The sequence below is a fragment of the Hylobates moloch genome, unplaced genomic scaffold (genome assembly GCF_009828535.3).
Source record: "Hylobates moloch isolate HMO894 unplaced genomic scaffold, HMol_V3 SCAFFOLD_24, whole genome shotgun sequence".
Lineage (NCBI taxonomy): Eukaryota > Metazoa > Chordata > Mammalia > Primates > Hylobatidae > Hylobates > Hylobates moloch.
In genome coordinates this window covers 13,466,934-13,492,802 of record NW_026652299.1, presented here as the reverse complement: position 1 = coordinate 13,492,802, position 25,869 = coordinate 13,466,934, and the positions used below count along the sequence as shown (strand labels likewise).

At 37.5% G+C, this 25,869-nt stretch overlaps 1 pseudogene; it reads left to right on the top strand.

Moving 5' to 3' along the window:
* LOC116463030 (large ribosomal subunit protein eL15-like) overlaps window positions 1-24,354 on the top strand; it is a 28,714-nt pseudogene extending 4,360 nt beyond the window's left edge.
* Window positions 24,355-25,869: the final 1,515 nt, after the last annotated feature.

The following is a 25,869-nucleotide window of genomic DNA, read 5'->3' as shown; positions in this document are numbered from 1 at the left end:
TAAGAAAAAAGTTCACCATTAATCACAATAAAATACTTGAAATGCATTGAAAAAAGATTGGCATTTAAAATTCTGAAATTACGTATTTTTAAAAACTTTAAAATTATGAGAAATATTAGTGCTTTAATAAAAGGAAAAATATTTCCATTTATGGCAAAATGGTAGATCAGATAGCCTGAATTATTATCTTGTTTAAAAAATTTCTTAAGATTTTCTTTTAAATGAATAGTTAACACGGTATAAAACAAGAATCAGAAGAAAGACTTCAAAAGAGACTGAAGATAGAACTATGGAAGTACACAAGCATTAGAGACAGCTTTGCTCAAAATCACTACGAACTACTACATGCTAGTGACCCCGAGTTTCTGCTTTGATTGTCAAACAAGTTACTGGAGAAGGCAATTGATTCCTAGGACATATGAGAGCTAGGAAATGTAATAGACTTCTGTTTAAAGCTGCGAAACTAAGTGGATCACATGGGAACAATGAATTATAGGAAGAGATGGCAAGAAAACCTGCCTGATTTGATGGTAGTGCTAATGAAAAGGGGAAAAGATCTTCCTTCAGAAGTTTTATTTGCTCAAATTATTTTATGTCTAGAATTCACACTACTTGCTTCATCTGAGAAGTACCAAGAAAAAAATTAAAGTGGTTGAAGTCAGTAGGGACCCAAGCAAATCAGCGAAAGCAAATAAAAAATCTCTCCTGAAAAAGAAAAAGAAAGGCTGACAATGTTTTTCTCAGATAAAGTCCCAAACAACAAACATTCATAATCTATGGTTATAAAACAACAAGTCATCAGGGAAATGAAAATTAAAATCACAACAACATAATTCTGTAACCCAACTAAAATGGCTAAAATTTAAAAGAGATTGACAATACCAAGTACTGCTGAAAATGTGGAGGAACTGAAACTCTCATCCACTGTTAGTGTAAAATAGTATAACTACTTTGAAAAAATGCTGAATAATTTATTTTAAAGTTAACATACACTTACCATATTGCTGAGCAATTATGCTCCAACGTAACTACCTAAAAGAAACATAAATATATGTCTCCCCTCCAAAAATGGACATCCACATGAATCCTCATAGACGGTATACTCATATTAGCCAAAATGGGCAGAGAACCCAAATATCTGTCAACTGGTGAATGGATAAACAAATTGTTGTACACTACACAATGGAATATCACTCAATAATAAAAAGAAAAAACTACAGATAAAAGCAAAACATGGAGCTAAATAAATGTTGGGTAATTTGTTGCTAGGCTGTAGATATATTGTAGAAGCAAAAATCAAGCAGCAAGCTATGCATTCACTATGAAAGATATATTTAAATTAAAAAAATACAAATAAGCAATTTGTAAATGTACTTGGTTTCAAAGAACAATTGCAAATATGTTGCAAATATAAATAGAAAGATGGATGGATGGGTGGGTGGATGGTGGTTAGATGACTGGATGGATGGATGAATGAATGGATATATTTGTTTAAGAAGAGACAAAAATCTGGAGAGATAAGTATTGAATTCTTGACAGTGAGTGCCTGCAATGGTTATGGAGTTGTGGAGGAACAATGAAGGATGATGTGAGGAGAAAACTTTCACTGTTTAATTTATAAGAAGTTCTAGCTCACTGAAGGAAATAGAGACACAACAAACCCTTCAAAACATCAATGAATCCAGGAGCCAGTTTTTTGAAAAGATCAACAAAATCGATAGACCGCTAGTAATACTAATAAAGAAAAAAAAGAGAGAAGAATAAAATAGATGCAATAAAAAATGATGAAGGGGATATCACCACTGATCTGACAGAAATACAAACTACTATCAGAGAAAATTATAAATACCTCTACGCAAATAAACTAGAAAATCTGGAAGAAATGGATAAATTCCTCAACACATACACTCTCTCAAGACTAAACCAGGAAGAAGTTGAATCTCTGAATAGACCAATAACAGGCTCTAAAATTGAGGCAATAATCAATAGCTTACCAACCAAAAAAAGTCAAGGACCTGATGGATTCACAGCCGAATTCTACCAGGGGTACAAGGAGGAGCTGGTACCATTCGGTCTGAAACTATTCCAATCAATAGAAAAAGAGGGAATCCTCCCTAACTCATTTTATGAGGCCAGCATCATCCTGATACCAAAGCCTAGCAGAGACACAACAACAAAAGAGAATTTTAGACCAATATCCTTGATGAATATTGATGCAAAAATCCTCAATAAAATACTGGCAAACAGAATCCAGCAGCACATCAAAAAGCTTATACACCATGATCAAGTGGGCTTCATCCCTGGGATGCAAGGCTGGTTAAACATACGCAAATCAATAAATGTAATCCAGCATATAAACAATCAATGACAAAAACCACATGATTATCTCAATAGATGCAGAAAAGGCCTTTGACAAAATTCAACAGCCCTTCATGCTAAAAACTCTCAATAAATTAGGTATTGATGGGACGTATCTCAAAATAATAAGAGCTATCTATGACAAACCCACAGCCAATATCATACTGAATGGGCAAAAACTGCAAGCATTCCCTTTGAAAACTGGCACAAGACAGGGATGCCCTCTCTCACCACTCCTATTCAACATAGTGTTGGAAGTTCTGGCCAGGGCAATCAGGCAGGAGAAGGAAATAAAGGGCATTCAATTAGGAAAAGAGGAAGTCAAATTGTCCCTGTTTGCAGATGACATAATTGTATATCTAGAAAACCCCATCGTCTCAGCCCAAAATCTCCTTAAGCTGATAGGCAAATTCAGCAAAGTCTCAGGATACAAAATCAATGTGCAAAAATCACAAGCATTCTTATACACCAATAACAGACAGAGCGCCAAATCATGAGTGAACTGCCATTCACAACTGCTTCAAAGGGAATAAAATACCTAGGAATCCAACTTACAAGGGATCTGAAGGACCTCTTCAAGGAGAAGTACAAACCACTGCTCAATGAAATAAAAGAGGATACAAACAAATGGAAGAAAATTCCATGCTCATGGGTAGAAAGAATCAATATTATGAAAATGGCCATACTGCCCAAGGTAATTTATAGATTCAATGCCATCTCCATCAAGCTACCAATGACTTTCTTCACATAATTGGAAAAAACTACTTTAAAGTTCATCTAGAACCAAAAAAGAGCCCACATTGCCAAGTCAACCCTAAGCCAAAAGAACAAAGCTGGAGGCATCACACTACCTGACTTCAAACTATCCTACAAGGCTACAGTAACCAAAACCGCATGGTACTGGTACCAAAACAGAGATATAGACCAATGGAACAGAACAGAGCCCTCAGAAATAATGCCACATATCTACAACTATCTGATCTTTGACAAACCTGACAAAAACAAGACATAGGGAAAGGATTGTCTATTTAATAAATGCTGCTGGGAAAACTGCTAGTCATATGTAGAAAGCTGAAACTGAATTCCTTCCTTACACCTTATACAAAAATTAATTCAAGATGGATTAAAGACTTACATGTTAGACTTAAAACCATAAAAACCCTAGAAGAAAACCTAGGCAATACCATTCAGGACACAGGCATGGGCAAGGACTTCATGTCTAGAACACTAAAAGCAATGGCAACAAAAGCCAAAATTGACAAATGGGATCTAATTAAACTAAAAACCTTCTGCACAGCAAAAGAAACTACCATCAGAGTGAACAGGCAACCTACAGAATGGGAGAAAATTTTTGCAATCTACTCGTCTGACAAAGGGCTAATATCCAGAATCTACAATGAACTCAAACAAATTTACAAGAAAAAAACAACCCCATCAAAAAGTGGGCGAAGCATATGAACAGACACTTCTCAAAAGAAGACATTTATGCAGCCAAGTGACACTTGAAAAAATGCTCATCATCACTGGCCATCAGAGAAATACAAATCAAAACCATCTCACAGCAGTTAGAATGGTGATCATTAAAAAGTCAGGACACAACAGGTGCTGGAGAGGATGTGAAGAAATAGGAACACTTTTACACTGTTGGTGGGACTGTAAACTAGTTCAACCATTGTGGAAGTCAGTGTGGCGATTCCTCAGGTATCTAGAACTAGAATTACCATTTGACCCAGCCATCCCATTACCAGGTATATACCCAAAGGATTACAAATCATGCTGCTATAAAGACACATGCACACATCTGTTTATTGCGGCACTATTCACAAGAGCAAAGACTTGGAACCAACCCAAATGTCCAACAATGATAGACTGGATTAAGAAAATGTGGATGGCTGGGCCTAGCGGCTCACGCCTGTAATCCCAGCACTTTGGGAGGCCGAGGCAGATGGATCACCTGAGGTCAGGAGTTTGAGAAAATGTGGCACATGTACACCATGGAGTACTATGCAGCCATAAAAGATGATGAGTTCATGTCCTTTGTAGGGACATGGATGAAACTGGAAACCATCATTCTCAGCAAACTATCTCAAGGACAAAAAACCAAACGCCACATGTTCTCACTCATAGGTGGGAATTGAACAATGAGAACACATGGACACAGGAAGGGGAACATCACCCACCAGGGCCTGTTGTGGGGTGGCGGAAGTGGGGAGGGATAGCATTAGGAGATATACCTAATGCTAAATGATGAGTTAATGGGTGCAGCACACCAACATGGCACATGTATACATGTGTAACAAACCTGCACGTTGTGCACATGTACACTAAAACTTAAAGTATAATTTTAAAAAAAAGAAGTTCTAGCTCTGAAATATTGTGGAAAAAAATTGAAAGTGTATCGTGAAGGCAGATAATAAACTAATTTAGTTATTTACAATCACTTGTTTCTTACTTATTTCTGGGCATCAGCATGCAGAGCAAGAAGCATGTTAGATGCTTGCTTTTATTTAGTATGAAGTCTCAGTTGAGAGTCTGGCCAACTGGCAATAGGGCTGATATTCATGTTACACATTTTTTAAAATCAAAAAAGAGACTTCCTAGGACCATGGGAAATATGATCAACATGGCAGGGACTCAGAAGGGCTTGTGGTCAGCAAGAAAGGCTAGTCATCAGAAGAACTAAGGGCATCAAAAGAACTGAGAACATTCGCAGAGAATGTCATAAGAATATGCTGAGATGGGGCTGGGTCAATCAATTATACCTCAGGGGATAGCAGAAATTAAACCCCCAACCAAATCTAGTGTGTAAAAATAACACATCAGGACCAAGTTGGTTTATCTGAGGATTTCAAAGTTAGCTCAACATATGTATGTTGTTTTGTCACATTAACCAAAAGAAAAAAAAAAAAAAAACTGGTTAGGCGCAGGCAATGACTTCAATAAAATTTAATACTCAGACATCAAAGCTCTCAGAAAACTTGAAATATACAAGAACTTCCTCAGTCTTATAAAGGAGATATGCAAAAATACCTACAGCTAACACCAAATACTGATAAAAGACAAAAGACTTTTCTCCTCAGATAAGAATAAAACAAGATATCTGCCTTCATCACTTCCATTCAACATTGTATTGGAGGTTCTAGCTAGGGGGCAATATGACAAGAGAAAAAAAAGATATCTAGATCATTAGAAAAAGAGATAAAATGACTTTCATTTGCAGAAGACATTATTATGTAAATTATAATGAATCTTCAAAAATACTAGAAATAGTAAGTGAATTTAAGGACATACAGAAAATTAAATACATTTCTATATATATTATATAGAAATATGTATTATATATTTCTGGGTTGAATGGTAGTTCTGTTTGTAGGTCTTTGAGAAATTGTCACACTGCCTTCCACAATGTTTGAACTAATTTACACTTCCATCAACAGTGTATTAACAATCTCACCAGCATTGTTATTTTTTGCCTTTTTAATAATAGCCATCCTGACTAGTATGAGATGGCATTTTATTGTGGTTTTGATTTTCATTTATCTAATGATAAGTGATATTGAGCCTTTTTTCATATCCTTGTTGGCCACATCTATGTCTATTTTTGAAAAGTGTCTGTTCATGTCTTTTGTCCTCTTTTTAAAGGGGTTGTTTATTTTTTTCTTGTAAATTTGTTTAAGTTCCTTATAGATGTTAAATATTAGACCTTTGTCAGATGCATAGATTGCAAATATTTTCTCCCATTATGCAGGTTGTCTGTTTACTCTGTTGATAGTTTCTTTTGCTGTGCAGAAACTCTTAAGTTTAATTACATTCCATTTGTCAATTTCTGTTTTTGTTACAATTGCTTTTGGCATCTTAATCACAACATCTTTACCAGATGATATTGTCCAGGTTGTCTTCCAGGGTTTTTATAGCTTTGAGTTTTACATTTTATTTAAGTCTTTAATCCATCATGAGTTGATTTTTGTATATAGTGTAAGGAAGGGGTCCAGTTTCAATTTTCTGCATATGGCTAGCCAGTTATTCCAGCACCATTTTTTGAATAGGGAGTCCTTTCCCCATTGCTTGTATTTCTCAGCTTTGTTGAAGATCAGATGGTTGTAGGTGTGTGGCCTTATTTGTGGGTTCTCTATTCTGTTACATTGTTCTATGTGTCTGTTCATGTATCAGTACCATGCTGTTTTGGCTATTGTAGCCCTGTAGTATAGTTTTTAAGTCAGAGAACATGATGCCTCCAGCTTTGTTCTTTTTGCTTAGGATTGCCTTGGCTATTCAGGCTCTTTTTTTGGTTTCATATGAATTTCAAAATAGTTTTTTCTAGTTCTGTGAAGAATGTCATTGGTTTTTGGATAGGAATAACATCGAATCTCTAAATTGCTTTGGGCAGTATGGCCATTTTAATGATATTGATTCTTCCTATCCATGAGCATGGGATGTTTTTCCATTTGTTTTTGTTATCTCTGATTCCTTTGAACAGTGTTTTGTAATTCTCATTGTAGAGATCTGTGGTGGGAAGTCAGGGACCCTAAACAGAGGGACTGGCTGGAGCAGCAGCAGAGGAACATAAATTGTGAAGATTTCATGGACGTTTATCAGTTTCCAAATAATACTTTTATAATTTCTTATGCCTATCTTTACTTTATTCTCTTAATCCTGTTATCTTCATAAGCTGAGGATGTACATCACTTCAGGACCACTGTGATAATTGTGTTAACTGTAGAAATTGATTGTAAAACATGTGTGTTTGAACAATATGAAATCAGTGCACCTTGAAAAAGAACAGAATAACAGCGATTTTTAGGGAACAAGGGAAGACAACCACAAGGTCTGACTGCCTGTGGGGTCGGGCAAAAAGAGCCATATTTTTCTTCTTGCAGAGAGCCTATAAATGGATGTGCAAGTAGGAGAGATATCGCTAAATTCTTTTCCTAGCAAGGAATATTAATATTAATACTCTGGGAAAGGAATGCATTCTTGGGGGGGAGGTCTATAAAGGGCCGCTCTGGGAAGATCTGTCTTATGCTGTTGAGATAAGGACTGAGATACGCCCTGGTCTCCTGCAGTACCCTCAGGCTTACTAGGGTGGGGAAAAACTCTGCCCTGGTAAATTTGTGGTCAGACTGGTTCTCTGCTCTCGAACCCTATTTTCTGTTGTTTAAGATGTTTATCAACACAATACGTGCACCACTGAACATAGACTCTTACCAGTAGTTCTGCTTTTGCCCTTTGCCTTGTGATCTTTATTGGACCCTTATCAGGAGTTCTGCTTTTGCCCTTTGTCCTGTTCCCTCAGAAGCATGTGATCTTTGTTAGACCCTTATTAGTAGTTCTGCTTTTTGCCTTTTGAAGCATGTGATCCTTGTACCTACTCCTTGTTCTTACACCCCCTCCCTTTTTGAAACCCTTAATAAAAACTTGTTGGTTTTGAGGCAGGCATCACGGTCCTACTGATATATAATGTCACCCCCCGACAGCCTAGCTGTAAAATTCCTCTCTTTATACTGTCTGTCTTTATTTCTCATCCAGCTGACAGTTACGGAAAATAGAAAGAACCTATGTTGAAATATTGGGGGCAGGTTCCCCCAGTAGACATCATTCACCTTCCTAGTTAGCTTTATTCCTAGTATTTTCATTCTTTCTGTGGCAATTGTGAATAGGACTGCATTCCTGATTTGGCCCTGAGCTTGGCTGTTGTTGGTGAATGGGACTGCTAGTGATTTTTGTACATTGATTTTGTATCCTACAACTTTGCTGAAGTTATTTATCAGCTCAAGGAGCTTTTGGGCAGAGACAATGGGGTTCTCCAAATATAGAATCATGTCATCTGTAGACAGGGATAGTTTGACTTCCTCTCTTATTATTTGGATGCTCTTTATTTCTTTCCCTTGCCTGATTGCTCTAGTCACAACTTCCAACACTATGTTGAATAGGAGTGGTGAGTGTTTCTTTTTATAAGGGCACTCATCTCATTCATGAGGGCTCCACCATCATGATCTAACCACCTCTCAAAGGCCCTATCTTTGAATACTATTATATTAGGGATTAGAATTTTAACATATAACATTTTGGGGGGAGGGAGGGACAAAAACATTCAGTTCACAACAATGACCTATAAAATGAAGGAATCAGAGTAGGGTGGAATCATTCTAAAGGCTCCTTCTTGTTCTAATTATTAGTGGTTCACTAATCTATAACTTCACAAGATCAAGATTCTGTTCTCTTTGCCACTTTATTTCACAGTGCCAAGAACTATAAGCAGTCAATGCATTGTCTATTTAATAAGAAGAGAATGAGACACTGGAATAGTCTACCAAGGAATAGTAGTAACCCTTCACTTTTGCAGATTTTTTATAAAGTTAATAGCTGCCATCTGGAGAGCCTCATAATTCTAAAGTCAGAGACTCATCTCTATAGTGTTTTAAATATTTTTTTGGCTTTAGGAATGTATGATTTTTCCCTTCTGATAAGAGCCATCATGACAATTAGCATCCATTCAGAAAGCTGTTATTTACCTTAACTTGAACCTGGCACTGCTCTAGGCACTGTGAGTAAAGAGTTTCCTCCAAGAGACAAACAGACACAGAAAACAAAATGATCTGTAATAATGTTCTATTGCCAATGGCACAAGAGGCAGAAGCTTAACTATTTGCAAAATTACTCTATCTTCTTTCTATTTCTTGAAAGCATGGAGAGCAAAGACGTTTGGCTATCATAACCTCAAATCACAAAATACTTAACCTAGTTTCATATGCACTTGTCTTTGAATGTATCTGAGACTTGCGTGCTAAATTATTCATTTGGTAAGTAGGCTGTGTAAAAAAAGTTTAAGCATGTAAGCCTACAGAATGATTACTGTTAGAATTTGTATTTCACCAAAGTTAGTTATGCTTCATATCACCCCCAGAAGGCAGGTAAAATTTAAACTTTATCTGAAAACACACACATATGCATACACACACACTCAAACACACACACATACTAGTGAACTAATACTAAGAATCTAAATAATAAACAACTGAGAGATTATGTTTAATGGAACAACATAACCTGAGGGCCAGACTACTCTAAAGAATCCATTGTCAGATGATCTTTGAAGAAATCAATGAACGTGAATATAAATATATATTTGTGTGTGTAGAAGTTTGGCAGAACAGATTTCAGAGAGATAATAGGAAGATGCAAGAATAAAGATTAAATTTTAGCAATCTGCATATTCAATGTACTCCCTATCAAAATATCAATAACATTCTTCACAGAAATAGAAAAAATAATTCTAAAATTTATATGGAACCACAAAAAAACATAGTAGCAAAGGCTATCCTGAGCAAAAAGAACAAAACTGGAGGAATTACATCACCTGACTTCAAATTATGCTACAGAGATATAGTAACCAAAGCAGCACGTACTGGCATATAAACAGATATGTAGACCAAAGGAACAGAATGGAGACCCCAGAAATAAATCCATGCATCTACACTGAACTCATTTTTGACAAAGGTGCTAAGACCATACATTGGAGAAAGGACAGTGTCTTCAATAAATCTTGCTGGGAAATTGAATATTCATATGCAGAATAATGACACTAGATCCCTATCTCTCACCATATACAAAAATCAAATTAAAATAGAATAAAGATTTAAATCTAAGACCTCAAACTATGAAACTACTACAAGAAGACATTGGGGAAAATCTCTAGGACATTGTTCTGGGCAAAGATTGCTCTAGTAATACCCCCAAAAAACAGACAACCAAAGCAAAAATGGATAAACGGGATAAAATCAAGTCAAAAAGCTTCTGCATAGCAAAGAAAACAACCAGTACAATGAAGTGATAACTCACAGAATGGGAGAAAATATTTGCAAGCTATCTATCTGATGAGGGACTAATAACCAGAATATATAAGGAGCTCAAACAACTCAGTTGGAAAAAATCTAAAAGTCTGATTTAAAAACGGGCAAAATATCTGAATAGACATTTCTTAAAAGAAGACATACAAATGGGAAACAGGTTTATGAAAAGGTGCTTAACATCATTGATCATCAGAGAAATGCAAATCAAAACTACAATGTGGCCTCATCATACTTCAGTTAAAATGGCTTTTATCAAAAAGACAGGCAATAATGAATGCCAGTGAGGATATGGAGAAAAGGGAACTCATAGACTGTTAGCGAGAAAGCAAATATAGTACAACCACTATAGAGAACGGTTTGGAGGTTCCTCAAAAAACTAAAAATAGAGCTGCCATATGATCTGCAATCCCAATGCTAGGTATGTACCCAAATAAAGGGAAATCGTTACATCAAGGAGATATCTGCACTCTCATGTTTGTTGCAGCACTGTAAACAACAGCCAAGATTGGGAAGTAACCTAAATGTCCATCACTTAGGTACATATACACAATGGATTACTATTCAGCCATAAAAAAAGAATGAGATTCTGTCATTTGCAGCAACATGGCTGGAATTGAAGGACATCATGTTAAGTAAAATAAGCCAGGCACAGAAAGACAAACTTTGCATGTTCTCACTTTTTTCTGGGAGCTAAAAATTAAAACAATTGAACTCTTGTTGATAGAGAGTAGAATAACAGTTACCAGAGGCTGAGCAGGGTAGGGATAGGGGGAAGTGGGGATGGTTAATGAGTACAAAAATATAGTTAGAATGATTAAGAACTAGTATTTGATAGCACAACAGGGAGACTACGGTCAACAGTAATTTACTGCATATTTTAAAATAACTAAAAGAGTGTAATTGGATTGTTTGTAACACAAAGAAAGGACAAATGTTTGAGGTGATGGATACCCTATTTACTCTGATGTGATTATTACACATTGTATGCCTTTATCAAAATACCTCATGTATTCCACAAATATATACACCCACTATGTATCCACAAATTTTTTTTTTAAAAGATAAAATAACTTGGTACTTGACCAAACAACTAGGTACCATAACCTAGCCAAGTTGACATATAATTAATCCGCAGATTTGGATTAAGACATTTTGCTCTAGAGAGATTACATTTGCTTCTGACAGTCTCTTGGGGACATTACACTAATCAGAGACCTACTTAAAACCAACTCAATTCTTAAGATGGTCTGGACTATGCAAGATATTAAACTTCAGTTTGCAATTCCATGAGAAGCCTGGTGTACTTCTGGTTGACCCTCACTCAGAGCATGCAGTTCTTTAAAATCCCAGCTCATTTTGCATAAAGTTGTCTCTTAAACCTCTTACTTCTGCCAGTCCTGGGCTTTGATTTTTTTCCCACTTGCCTTCCAAAATGATCAAACCCAATTTACAGGAGACACAAATTCAGTTCAAAAGTAGCTTTGCTGTTTCTTAAATTCTCTTCAATGTTTTAAAATAATATATTATTCAGGTTTTTTTGGTAAAGTTTTTGAGGGAGAAATTATTAAAATAATCTAGCCAAACGTTGCTTCCAGAAGCTAAACCTAAAATTTTCCACTTTTCCAGTGCAACATGGAAGTTCAAACAAAACTTCCTCCTTATCAAAATATAATTAAAATATGAAAACCTGACAGAAAAATTAAAATTTTAAAGCAAGATTCTCCTTAAATTTTGTTTCTACAGAATGACAATATCTGCATAGTGAAAGAAAAAAAAAAGAGTGGTTTGTGGTCAAGTAAATTTGGCAAATGTTGCAATAAACTTTTTTTTCAGATTTCTCTGAACTTTATATAATATTTTTGCCTGTGTAAAGGAGAAGCGCATATTTTGCTGTGCTTTTTGAACTTATTTTACCATGAAATTTCTTCTTTACATGGAGCATCTCCAAGGACATGTGTTCCACAGCATATACTTAAAGTTGCTTGAAATTAATAGCTGTATTTTTCTCTTGTCCTGAGCTGGAGGTGCCTGCTCTTCCCTACTGGGTTCTCCTCTATCCAGAATGGTGGCTAGAGTGCCATATTCAACAAGAGGGTGAGGAGCACAGAAGAGCTAGCAGGAGGGCTGCTCTGCATGTGCATAGGAGGTACAGGCACAGGTTCACACCCAGGTGAAGAACTTTCCCAGTTCCTTGTGCTTCTCTGTCCTCCCAGGCTTCCGGGACCTTGTGAGTCTTGTCAAAATCTGTGAGATTTTGCTCACCTCACATAGGCCCTGCACACTGTCCTCTGTGAGGGCCCGCGGTCTCACACCTACACTCAGGATCAGGTAGAGACTGTCTAGGAGCCCCACTCCCAGTGAGCCCACCTCGAGAGTCCACTTTCACAGCACCAAATTTTCACTGTTGGGTAGTTACGTGAGTTTCTTCTGAGATTCTCTACATTGCTGTTTTGGAAACTGCTTAATTATAAGTAATTCAGTCCCTAAATTGCATTTGATAGAGAACATATTTCACTCTTGAATCATAAATTGCATATGAATAAGTCATAGTCTGTTTCCTGCCCACCCCATGATTTCATTATATATGTTTTATCACTGGGACCATTTCCAAAACATAAACCAAAGAGCTTTCATTATTAGTAGGACTGAGCATCATTTTGTGTTTTCTGGTCTTCTTTTTAGTCATTGTGATTCTAAAGGCCATTTTAATCCATTTTTGAAACCCACTTAACCTGGTTCTAATTGATTAATGCATTTCTTCTCCATATATTAGGCATTTTCTTTACTCTTGCTTTTCTTCTCAGAAAAATAAATGTGTGTGTCTGTATACCTTTTAATCATTAATATTACTTAGAAAATGTTAAATTAACTAAAGTGAATGTGTAAAATAAGTTGGGTGAAAATATAACTTCATTGCAATATTGAGACTTTCTCTAGGGATGAGCAGGCCCCTCTGTTCAAGTCTCTGATTCCCCTTTTTACAGTTTAGTGGTTTCATGCCTCTCCCACACATGGCTTCATTGTGTGCAGTCTTTTGAACTTCCTGGAGTGATGTTATATTTAGTTGCCAATATTATTTCTGCTTTCTGTTCTCATGGTTTCTCAGTCAGGCAATCAAATCATCTGAAAATGCTACTTGGCCTTTGTTTTTGTATTTCCCAATTTTGTCTCAAGGTATTGCTTATTTTTCCTGATCAGTCATAAATATTAGTGGGTTCAGTGGCTTCTTTGTCTTTTTCCTAAAGGCACTGAGATAGGAGTATGCCAGCGCAGGCTGAGGTTCTTCTCTCTTTGAGATCTATCTGATAAATAATGTTACAGAATTATGCACATGCTACCAGTTTTTATGAGACTTGAATCAACATAAAATACTGAATTTTAGAAAATACCTTTTTCTTGCATCTTTTCAGATGAGCATGTATTTTTCCTCCTCTGACATTCTAAATATTAAATCTTTATATTCTTTGAAAATACCACACTCTAGTCATGGCCAAGAAAACCATCCCAGTTTTAGGCTCCTTCTTTAGGAGACCTGATCAACAGAACCCAGTAGTATTTTAAGATCAACTTAGTTGCTAAATTAAAATTTGTAGAATTTAGAAATGATAGGTCCTACTTCCCAGGGGTATTTCTTCATTGAGTATAAGCTTTCAGTATGTAATGGATACATTGTCTTAGTGCAAGAAAGTGTTTTTCTATTCGTATTTTGCTGGTTTATTTTTTAAATCATGACTAAATGTTGGATTACGTCAAACGCTTTTCTGTATTTATCAAGATGAGCATTATTTTTGTCTTTTTCTATTAATATGATGTTTTACAATGATTTATTCTTAGATGTTAACCATCACTGCATTTGCAAAATAATTCCACAAGGTTGAGGTATGTAATTCATTTTATATGTTACTTTATTCAGTTTTCTAGTGTTTTTAGAGAATGTCTGTGTCTGCACTCATCGGGAGATAACTGGTCTGTCATCTTAATTTCTTAAGATACTTTTGTCTGGATTTTGTATCATGCTAATACTGGCCTCATGGAATAAACTGGGAATTATTCTCTCTTGATAGTGAAGGATTGGTATTACTTCTTCATTAAATACTTAGTTAAATTCACAAGTTTTTAAAAATTAATTACTGCAAATTTTGGGGGACATGGCTATAAAAGTTTATGATAATTTATTTTCCTAATTTTATATGCATCTAATTTTGTCATCTTTTAGCTGTTAAATGCCATTTGCTCTTTTTATATGATCATTGATTGTTATCTTTCTATAAATTACAAAATACTATTTGTTAAAAGATTAAAAGGCTGATAATAACACTATTCGTGTATTATTGACTCTAAACTGATTTTTTTCTCTTTTCAGATTGACCTTTAAAGACCCTAAGAAGTCTTGATTAGATTGGATTTTAAGGTAAATGTTGGCATACAACATTTCTTAATGGTCTTCTAAGAAGTCTCTATGGATTCTAGCAGGACTCCTATTTTGATATTCTGTTCTCTCCAAGGTAGTAGTAACATACAAATATGAACTATGGGTGGGAAAAGAATGAGGTAAGTTAGTTTAGATAAGGTAAATGAGAGAAGACAAAAATTCAATGAGAGTTTTTGCAAGTTGAATTCTAAGTAAACTTTGTGAATCATTTGGATTGAAAATGTGGCCTTACTTCACTCTGTAGTTACCAGAATTAGCCCTAAAACAGCTCATTAGCACTACTTGACACTTTGTTAAATATTCAGTATAAATTCCTACTTTCATAGACAGGGTTTTCATTTTAATTAGTTTCCACTGGTGTAGCATTCTTTCCAGAAGGAATGTCATTGTGGTTTGGATTATGGATTGATTTATCAAGTAATGAAGGTTACTAACAAAAGACCATCCAGGCTTACATAATCTCTTTCCATACTTCTAATTCAGAACATCAAATAAGTTTAACTTTTCCATCTTATTTGCAACTATTTTCTTAAATTGTGGTTTGTCTAAAAGAAAAAAAAAAAAAAAACTATGTTACTCATCCTTCTCTTACCTAACCTTGGATTACATTTCAAAATGATGATAATCAGCAAGCTGTAGAAAGTGGTATATTTATAGCAACATGGTAACCAACTTAATTAAGTAATATCAAAGATGTATTGAAATATCTGTGTTCTTTCTCTTGATTCACATAATTTTCTTCATGATCTGAATTACAGATGGAATTACAGAAGGAATTACATGGCTTGATTACTTTTTAAAGTGATTATTGAGCTCTTCAGATATTTATTGGTTCCTCCAGATCAATTATCCACATTTATAAAGTGCTATATCTAATTGGCAATCTATTTCACTTACACTTTTAAAATTGCCCCATTGTTGGTCAAATCATGTTTAACAGCACCAGACTCCATTATACAAAATAATTTTATTTCTAAGTAGGTTTCCTTAAAGCTGTTTCTCTGATTATATATGACAACTTTGATAGACTACAGCCATTGTACAGACTGGAGCTGCCATAATCTTTTTCTATATTATGGGATCAGTCTGTATTCTTTATAAATATGGATCATAGCAACCAGTTAAGACTTGCTTTGCTACAGCATGGTTTACATTGTAGGTAAACTCAAGTGAGTAGCAAAACAATAATATTGAGAGTTCAATAGATGATGAAAACATAGAAAATCTAGATTATTTCATAATAGAATCTTAGAATTAAATGAGATGATTTACGTTAGAATGAAATTATATAATCACATTAGTGATTATCTAGTACAGCTTCTAACTAAAGCAGAAATATCTTCTGGCATGTACTTGACAGGGGCTCGTTATTTTTCATTTTTTATTTATTTATTGAGACACAGTCTTCCTCTGTCCCACAGGCTACAGTGTAGTGACACGATCATGGCTCACTGCAGCCTTGACATCCTGGGCTCAAGCAATCCTCCCACCTCAGCTTCTGGAGTAGCTGGGACTACAGCTGGCTAGTTTTCCTATTTTTTGTAGAGACAGGGTCTCACTATGTTGCCTGGGCTGGTCTCAGATCTGTGGCCTCAAGCAATTCTTTCACCTTGACCTCCCAAAATGCTGGGATTATGGGTGTGAGCCATCACACCTGGCCCCATTTTTCATTTAAACAAACTCGATGGTATAAAAAAAATCACTTGCTTACAGGGAATCTCATATCTCAAAGCATCAGAGAGGTATCATATCCACACAGGTGAGCTGTAGCCTTCAGAGTCCGACAGTGTAGGTTCAAATTCCATTTCTACTATTTCCTGACTGGAAAGATGGGCACATTTCATAACATCCTGGTACTTCGATTTTGTGATGTGTAAAGTGGATTTCTATAAACATTACATTCGTGTGGTAGGAGTTATTAAGGAATTATTTTAGGCAGAGAGGAAAAGGGGTCCTTGGAATATTTTCATTTCTTTTTAAAGCAGCTCCAGAAACGTTTCTTATCTAGCAGAGAAGCCCTGGCTCTTAGGGGCGGCAACCTTTGATATGCAAATGCAGGCCATTAGAAACTGGGTCCATCCAACAAGGCGATTCTCACCGTTGTCCTCTTGCCCTTGCCCCCACATGTCCCTGGCAACATGGCTGCCCCTACATATCCCCATGTATGGAGCCCAGCATTTGCATATTAAAAGGCTAGGGTGGAAGCGCCAATTTTTTCCCAGGCTACGTGAATAACATGCCTGGTCAAAACCAATCTCCTGAGTCCTACGCAAATCAGACACTGCCTCCTCCAGCCTCCTCATAAAACTGGCTGGTATCCTTGGCACATGGGGTCTCCTTTCTCAGCTTTGGAAAGACACCACTCTGTCTCTGTACAGGGGAGTTTCTTTCTTCTTTCTTCTCCCTTCCTTCTTGCCTATGAAACTCTCTGCTCCTTAAAACCACTCCACATGTGTCCATGTCATTTTATCTAATTTGACTCCAGACGAAAAACCCTGGTGTTCCTCCACTCATGAGAGCCGTATCATTAGTAAATATCAATAAAGACACAGTTAATATTACATAAACACACAGAATACTCTCATGAATGCAATAATATTTGTTAGAAAATTATTTTATATGTAAACCTAAATCTGTCTCTCAGTACCTTCCACTCATGCCTTCTGGCTCTGACTCTAAAACCATGCTATGCTCTTCTTTATTTCCAGACTTAGTCTTCTGGGCCTTCTTTTCTTTAGGCAGAGTGTTACCAAAGGCCTACATACATGAATACCGTCTTCAAGTCAGTGGAGTCCTAGACTAAGATTCACATGTTTCTTGGCTTTTTGGCTGATTCGCTGCAGCACTCTTTTTTTATTTTTTTCTTTTCAGTTTTACAGATCTTCAGCATATATCATATTTCTTCACAAACTTGATGTCTTTATTTTAACAAAAGTTTAACCACCAGTTTTAGAGTAAGAAAAGTATGCCACATATACAATACATATGCACACACACACACACACACACACATCACATACACATTGTTGCCTGTGTATCCCAGAGTACACACTTCTGAAGCAATTTTTTCCTAGACCAGCCTCATCAAAACAAATGAAGTAACTTATCACTTCACTTTCAGAAAGCAGGGTTGTTTGCATTTCTTCAGTACTTCTATCAAGACTTCAAGAGGCCAGAGACACTGATCAGGCAGGAAATTACACAGAGGGAAAATAACATACATGAGTCCTAAAAATGTAGACTGTAAAGCATTCAATATGAAGGATGAAACCTACGCTCTGTATCTACAGGTTCTTTAGTTTATGGATACAACTTGCTGTAATATGGCCTTTTTCCATTTATTTATACAAGTTGATTCATATAATCTTGTGTGCCTCAAATTTGCATAGAGACTTTGTTACTACTCTCCTATTAGCTGTAAGACTCTGCATCTAACCACCTTTGCAAAAATTGTGACAATGAAAGTAATGTGACCTAATTTCATCTTGCTTGTGACCTTTCAGCTGCCCTTGCTCATTCCTGAGTGTAGGCCAAGCTAACTATGGGAGGAATTTAGTTTATAGCTTAACCTCAAAACAAAGAAGATAATGTTACAGCAGGGCTGGGCAGGGCAGGGGTGGGGGAGGGAGGATGGTCCTTGCTCCCAGAGCTCCCAAGATGGTGGTGGGTTGCTTCCAAAATGGCAGCAGGCCACTTCCAAGATGGTGGCAAGCCTTGTTTTCTCTGACCTGGGGTTCTTGGCCTCACAGATTCCAAGGAATGGAATCTTGGGCCATGCAGTGAGTGTTATAGCTCTATTAGAAGCCGTGGGTCACAGGAGAGAACCACTGAACCCAGAGACTAGTGTTCAGCTCAATTAGGACAAACCAGGGCACTCAGCCATGCAGGAACAATGGCAAGCCTTTAGCCCAATCAGAAGCGGCAGTGAGTGCCTCCTGGATCAGGAGCACAGCAGACACCCTGCTGGATCCAGAGGGATGGAAGTCAGCGGCGGGTCTGCGACATCGGCAAACAGCAGTGGTGGACGACGAGCGAAAGCTCAGCTCCAGCCATAACAAACACGGACCAGAAGAGAGTGCAGTTGCAAGATTTAATAGACTGAAAACAGAGCTCCCATACAAAGGGAGGGGACCCAAAGAGGGTAGCCATTGCTGGCTCGAATGCCTGGGTTTATATGCTGATCGTTATCCCTCCGCTGTGCTCTCAGGCGATAGATGATTGGCTATTTCTTTACCTCTTGTTTTTGCCTAATTAGCATTTTAGTGAGCTCTCTTTACCACCTGATTGGTCAGGTGTGAACTAAGTTGCAAGCCCCGTGTTTAAAGGTGGATGCTGTCACCTTCCCAGCTAGGCTTAGGGATTCTTAGTCGGCCTAGGAAATCCAGCTAGTCCTGTCTTTCAGTAATAGTCCCTTCCTAAAATAAACCCCTTCCTTCCTTGGGGATCAGACTTCCTTTGAAACTAACAAATTAGCCACAAGATTAGAAATTATGGTTCAGGAGTCATGCAGCCAGAGGCCACAAGATTCCTCACCTCCCCAATTGCTCCCATAGGTAACATTGCTATTATAAAACCTAAGATTGGTGTTTGAGGCATTTTTTCAGAGCCTGCATTGTGATGGACCAGCTGGCACCACCCAGGCTGGTAACCTGGTTTATCTGGTCTCAAAAGCCAAAGCTCCAACCCAGGAACTGACTCAGTACAAGAAGGCAAGCTCTGTAACTGCCCAAGGGGTTCACCTTGCCCATTGCCTAGACAGAGCCAATTTATCAAGATAGGGGAACTACAATAGAAAAAGAGTAATTCATGCAGAGCCAGCTGTGCAGGAGACCAGAATTTTATTATTACTCAAATCAGTCTCCCTGAGCATTCAGGGAGCAGAGTTTTTAAGGACAACTTAGTGGGTGGGGGAAACACAGTGAGCCAGGACAGCTGATTGGTCAGGGATGAAATCATAAGGAGACAAAGCTGTCTTCTTGCACTGAGTCAGTTCCTGGGTGGGGGCCACAAAATCAGATGGGCCAGTTTATCAATCTGGGTGGTGCCAGGTGATACATCAAGTGCAGGGTCTGCAAAATATCTCAAGCACTGATCTTAGAAGCACTTTAGGGAGGGTCAGAATCATGTAGCCTCCAGCTTCATGAGTCATAAACCATAATTTCTAATCTTGTGGCTAATGTTAGTCCTACAAAGGCAATCTAGTCCCCAGGCAAGAAGGAGGTTTGCCCTGGGAAAGGGCTGTTACTGTCTTTGTCCTAAACTATAAGCTGTAAACCAAGTTTCTCCCAAAGTAAGTTCAGCATACGCCCAGGAAAGAACACGGACAGCTTGGAGGTTAGAAACAGGATGCAGTTGATTAAGTTAGATCTATTTCACTGACTCAGTCATAATTTTGCAAATGTAGTTTCAGCTCCAACTCCCTGTGATTTCATTCCCAACCCAAGTAATCAGTATTCCCCATTCCATTGCCCTCTGCACACCAAACTATACTTAAAAATCCCTAGCCTCCAAATTTTTAGGGAGACTGATTGAAGCAATAATAAAATGCCTGTCCTTCAACTTAGCCAGTTCTGAGTTTACTAAACCCTTTCTCTATTGCAAAAGGCTGTTCTTCTCAGTGCATCAGGTTTTCTGGGAAGCAGGCAAGATGAACACATCAGATGATTACATATACAAGTTATTTAATTTCTTGCTGCCACTTCTGACAAATTATGTTTAGAAACAAGCCTTCTTACCTCATAGAACTTGGGTTATCATAAGCAAAAGAAACTTTGAAATTTTGAAATTGTAGGCAGACAGGGAACGTCTCCAGGGATTATAGGAATTTAATCAACTTTAGCTATCAGCCTGTTTTACTGCCTTCTGCCCTGAAGTCTGTTTTTTTCCAAACCCTATGTGAAATGCAGTTACCTTGTTGGTTGGAACCAGCTCCTGACAGACCCCAGCAACTTATAGATGAGTCTGAGTGAACTTCCCTCATTACCATGCTAAAGTCTCCACCTGGGAGAAGCTGTAGCTTCATTTACCTTAACATGCAACCTGTGAACTGGCATAATCACTGGCTGCATCCGCACAACTAGAACCCCTCCTCTACGTGTGGTGACACACCCTCTCCCTATATATTGCCCCATATAATCCTCTTGTCACTTTCCCTCGAAGAGACAGTGCTTTGGAGAATACTCTCAGTGTTCTCCTTACTTGGGCCAAGTAATAAAACTCCTATTGATCAAAACCTGCATTCTTGTAGAGAGTTATTTGTTATCAGGCAAATAAACCCTGTTTTTTGGGGAAGTAACAAAATTACTCTAAAACTATAAAGTAAAAAATAGAATAAAAAATTATCAAGACAATAGCTGTTAACAGTTCTGAGAACATTTGGGAGATTCAGGGGTTTTTGAACTTTTTTTTTTAATCATCTAGAATATTTGGGTATACCTAGTAGTTTCTTTCCATAGCATTCAAACACAGGATCTGGGAAAGTAACCTGTATCAGATTCGTTAGATTTTTCTCTAGCTCTCAGAGGGCAAGAACTAAGCCTCCTCATCAGGGAACCTCCACAAAAGTAAATATTTGATCATGATAATTAAATAAATGTGTAACCCAAGAGTCAAAAACAGTGAATCATCAGCATAATAGCTCTGTGCTTCTACCTCTAGTCTGAGAAAATCCACCTTGAAATATTAAAATTGTAAGCAGACAGGGAAGGTCTGCTTACAATAAAAAAAATTAGGATTATTTTTATTACAAAAAGACTAATATTAAACTGTAGGAGCAAAAGGAATTTCCTTCTCTCCCTTTTCCGAAGGTTTGATAACTTTATTCTATAAAACAAACAAGATAGATTAACAGGAGAAGGGCATACAAATATATTTATACATACATGAACATAGGAGCCTTGCAAAAATGAAATTTAAAGTACAGAACAGATGGCTGAAGTTTTTACACCATCCTGAGATGACAGAAAGATTAGGGGCTTGGGGCTTCTTGAGGAGGGAGGAGGTGGCATTCCAAGAGAATGATGGGAGGAAAGCACGGTGTGAAAATAAGTAATTCAGAATCTAAGCTGTTGGAACTTTCAGATATTTTGAGCCTTAAGGGAATGTGATTATGGGACCTGAGTCATGTGACAGGCAGTTGTAACCCAGGCAGCTGTAATCTTTGTTGTTTTGGTTATCAATTAGCCTTTTCTTTACCTACAGTGTTTTATAAAATGTTGTAAATGACAGAAGGTTGCCAGAGAAGACCCCTTCCCTGTTCAGTGTTGATCTTCATTATAGATTAACTCTCCTCTCTCCTCTCTTACGCAAAGACTTCATTACTATCACATTGTCTAAGACGGAACATTAAATATGCTTTTAAATTGGAAAGGATATGAAAACAAGCTATTAAAAAAATCTTAGTTGTAACTCATAAACGAGGCTTATATAGAAAATGTTATAATCCTACTAGCTGTCCTTGTTTTCTGCTAATATAAGGAAGAACTTAACTTTTAACTTCAGAGCACTGACTCCATTTCTCAGGAGTCCATGTTTCTTGGATAGTTATTCTCAGCTTTTCACTTAAATAAAATTTTTAAAATTGGGTTCTGATCCTGTCAATTATTTCAGGTTGACACTGGCAAGCAAAGTTTTTGTTATTATGCAGATGAAAGCTCATTGGTAGCAGCTCTTGGTATAGATAGGAGCCTGAGGAAAAATTTTCTCTGTCAGAACTCTAAAAGTGTCAGAGTTTTAGTCTTCTTTGTTTGTGAGTTAATCTCTTCTAGATGTGGATAAGGCAGATAAGGGATGGGGCTCAGAGAAAGCCTATTTGTATTCACTGTTAACGTCACTTACGTTGATTTCCTCTACAGTTGCAAATCTTCCTCACAAAAGGACAGCTTGTAAAAGGTATTCCTATGGTCTGCAGTCTCTCTGAATAGCCATATCAAAATATATTAAGGACATATATTTGAAAGTGGCATATTTTGGTTTCCTTCAGAAGCAAAACACATTAATATTTTTAGGATATAAGAGAATGCCATTATGGAGTAATCCCCATAGTACTTTGGTAATGACAGGAGTATTATTGCCTGTGATGCTACACCTTACTTTTGCTCTCTTTATCTTATGGCACTTGGTGAGCCTTCAGAAGGTTTAAATGAAAAATTGAAAGCAGATGGCCCTTTAAGAGAGACTTTATGTATTAAAAAAAATTATTTATTTAAAAGAGACTATTGCTTCTGCTATTTCAAGCCACCTTGAAGGGAAGCCTGAACTGTCGATCAACCTGTTGATTGAATGCCAATTTTATTACCATAAAGTAGTGCCTCAGGAAAAACTAATCAGAACTTTCATGGGAAATGCCCCAGATACTCTAGGGTTTATAGTAGCAGAGATCCCTAAACCAATGTTATTTGTTGTGGTTCATTGGCAAGCATTATCCTTAATGAGCTGGGTGAAGGTTTCCAATGTTCTGTACATGTTTTCACTATGAATGAGACAGGGTTTCACCATCACTTTTTCATCCGAAAGAGATTCTTTCATGCCATAAACATACTAGGCACAGGCGACAGGATGGTGGATACATAGGCACAATCTCTCTTCCAGTGAAGTTTATGAAATAATAAAGTGGCAGTTCCCAAAGCTGGGGTTCTGGATCAATAAGAGAATCTCCTGGTAATTTGTTAGAAAAGAAATTTCTCAGGCCCCACTCCAGCCAGACTTCCTGAATCAGTAACTCTGAGGATGGTGCCCAGCAGTCTTTTTTCTTTCTTTCTTTCTCTTTTTTTTTTTTTTTGAGACAGTCTCACTCTGTCGCCATGCTGGAGTGCAGTGGCACCATCTCGGCTCACTGCAACCTCCACCTCCAGGTTCAATCCATTCTCCTGCCTCAGCCTCCCGAGTAGCTGGGACTACAGGTGTGCACCACCACGCCCAGTTAATTTTTGTATTTTTAGTAGAGACGAGGTTTCACCATGTTAGCCAGGATGGTCTTCATCTCTTGACCTCGTGATCCACCCGCCTAGGCCTCAGCAGTCTTTTTTTAAGAACTTCCAGGTGGGGAGTAAGACTCTTTCCTTTCCATCTGGTGGCAGCCATCAGGTAGGCCAAGATAGGTGCTTACAAGTACATCCAGGAGCTGTGGAGGAAGAAGCAGTCTGATGTCATGCGATTTCTTCTGAGGGTCCGCTGCTGCCAGTACCACCAGCTCTCTGCTCTCCACAGGGCTCCCCGCTCCACCCAGCCTGATAAAGCTCACCGACTGGGCTACGAAGTCAAGCAAGGTTACGTTATATATAGGATTTGTGTTCGCCGTGGTGGCCGAAAATGCCCAGTTCCTAAAGGTGTAACTTATGGCAAGCCTGTCCATCATGGTGTTAACTAGTTAAAGTTTGCCTGAAGTCTTCAGTCCGTTGCAGAGGAGCAAGCTGGATGCCACTGTGGGGCTCTAACAGTCCTGAATTCTTACTGGGTTGGTGAAGATTCCACATACAAATTTTTTGAGGTTATCGTCATTGATCCATTCCATAAAGCTATCAGAAGAAATCCTGACACCCAGTGGATCACCAAACCAGTCCACAAGCACAGGGAGATGCGTGGGCTGACATGTGCAGGCCGAAAGAGCTGTGGCCTTGGAAAGGGCCATAAGTTTCACCACACTATTGGTAGTTCTTGCTGCGCAGCTTGGAGAAGGCGCAATACCCTCCAGCTCCACCGTTACCACTAATATAAGTAAAGTTTGTAAAATTCATACCTAATAAGCAATTTAGGACAGTCATGTCTGCTTACAGGTGTTATTTGTTTGTTAAAACTAGTCTGCAGATTGTTTCATGAATGCTTTGTCAAATTATGAAAGTTAAAGTGCAATAATGTTTGAAGACTATAAGTGATGGTGTATCTTGTTTCTAATATGATAAACTTTTTGTTTTTGCTTTATCTTATTAGGGAGTTATATGTCAGTGGTGTTATGATAGGTTCAAAATAAATTATTTAAAAGAGGAGTCCAAAAAAAAAAAAAAAGCTTCCAGGTTATCTGAGGCAGGTGCCACTGAAACAATGAAACTAGATATTGAACAAAACACTACAATGTTGTAAATGTAATTAGCAAGAATAGGAAACCCTTACATCTAAAACACTGGTTTTCAACCATAGCTCTACATAGAAAGATCACTCAGGAAGCTTTAAAAAAAAAATCTAAGCTGAGACTTCAACCCCAGGGTTTTGCCTGGACTGAGAAAGAACTCAAGCATCATTATTCTTAAGAAGAGCTCCAGGTAAATCTCATGTGTATCAAGGTTTGAAAAGCACTCAGCTTTGCAACTCAAACTGTGGTCCATGGTCCAGATGCATCATATCACCAGGAAGCTTGTTAGAACGGCAGAATCTCAGGCTCCATCCCAGACCCAATGAACCAGAATCAGCATTTTTAACAAGGCCCCCCAGGTGATTGCTATATGCATTAAGGCATGAAACACGGGTTTACAGAGTTTGTGATTAATTCCTCTCTTCTGAGGCATCTGTGCCCCTAATATGAAGTAATAGCACACACATTATCTATCACAGCCTGAGTGTGGTGTGATGTGCCCAGGGCATCTGTGGTTTGTCACGAAACATTTTTTGTGGTTTGTTAATACCTGAGAAGAGTTCTCTGGGCATATAAAAATATTCCTATTAAAGATGTTTCTTTGGTTTCTAAACCAAAGAGGCATATAGTAATATGGTCCCATAGCCATTTGGGGGTGATTTTAAATAGAAAATCAGAGGGTTTCTTTACAAGCCTTACACGCAACTTGTAAGTCAAGGAATGTGTCTGGTATTTATCTCTATCTGGTAGTACACTCTATTGTGTACTACCCAAGGATCAAGGTACTGACTAAGTTGTTGATTTCACTAGCTCTTAGAGTCATGCTTATTTTTATAGTAACCATGCAAGCAAAATATTATTATGCCAATTTTTTCATAAGAAAACTGAGGTCCAGAGGATTATATTGCCTAAAGTCATTCAACTAATAGATGGCTAAGCAATAATTAATTGAAACTAAGCCACTGAGACACCAAAGATCAAAATCTTTTCACTACTCCAACTTGATTGCTTTAATTCTGAAAGTTTTAGTGAAGCATCACATATATCCCCTCCTTTATACATTCTCTAAAATGTATAAAACATTCCTTGTCTTCCTATGAATAAATGATAATTGATGTAACTTTTCCAAACTGTCTCTTGTCATCTGCTGACATGCCAAATAC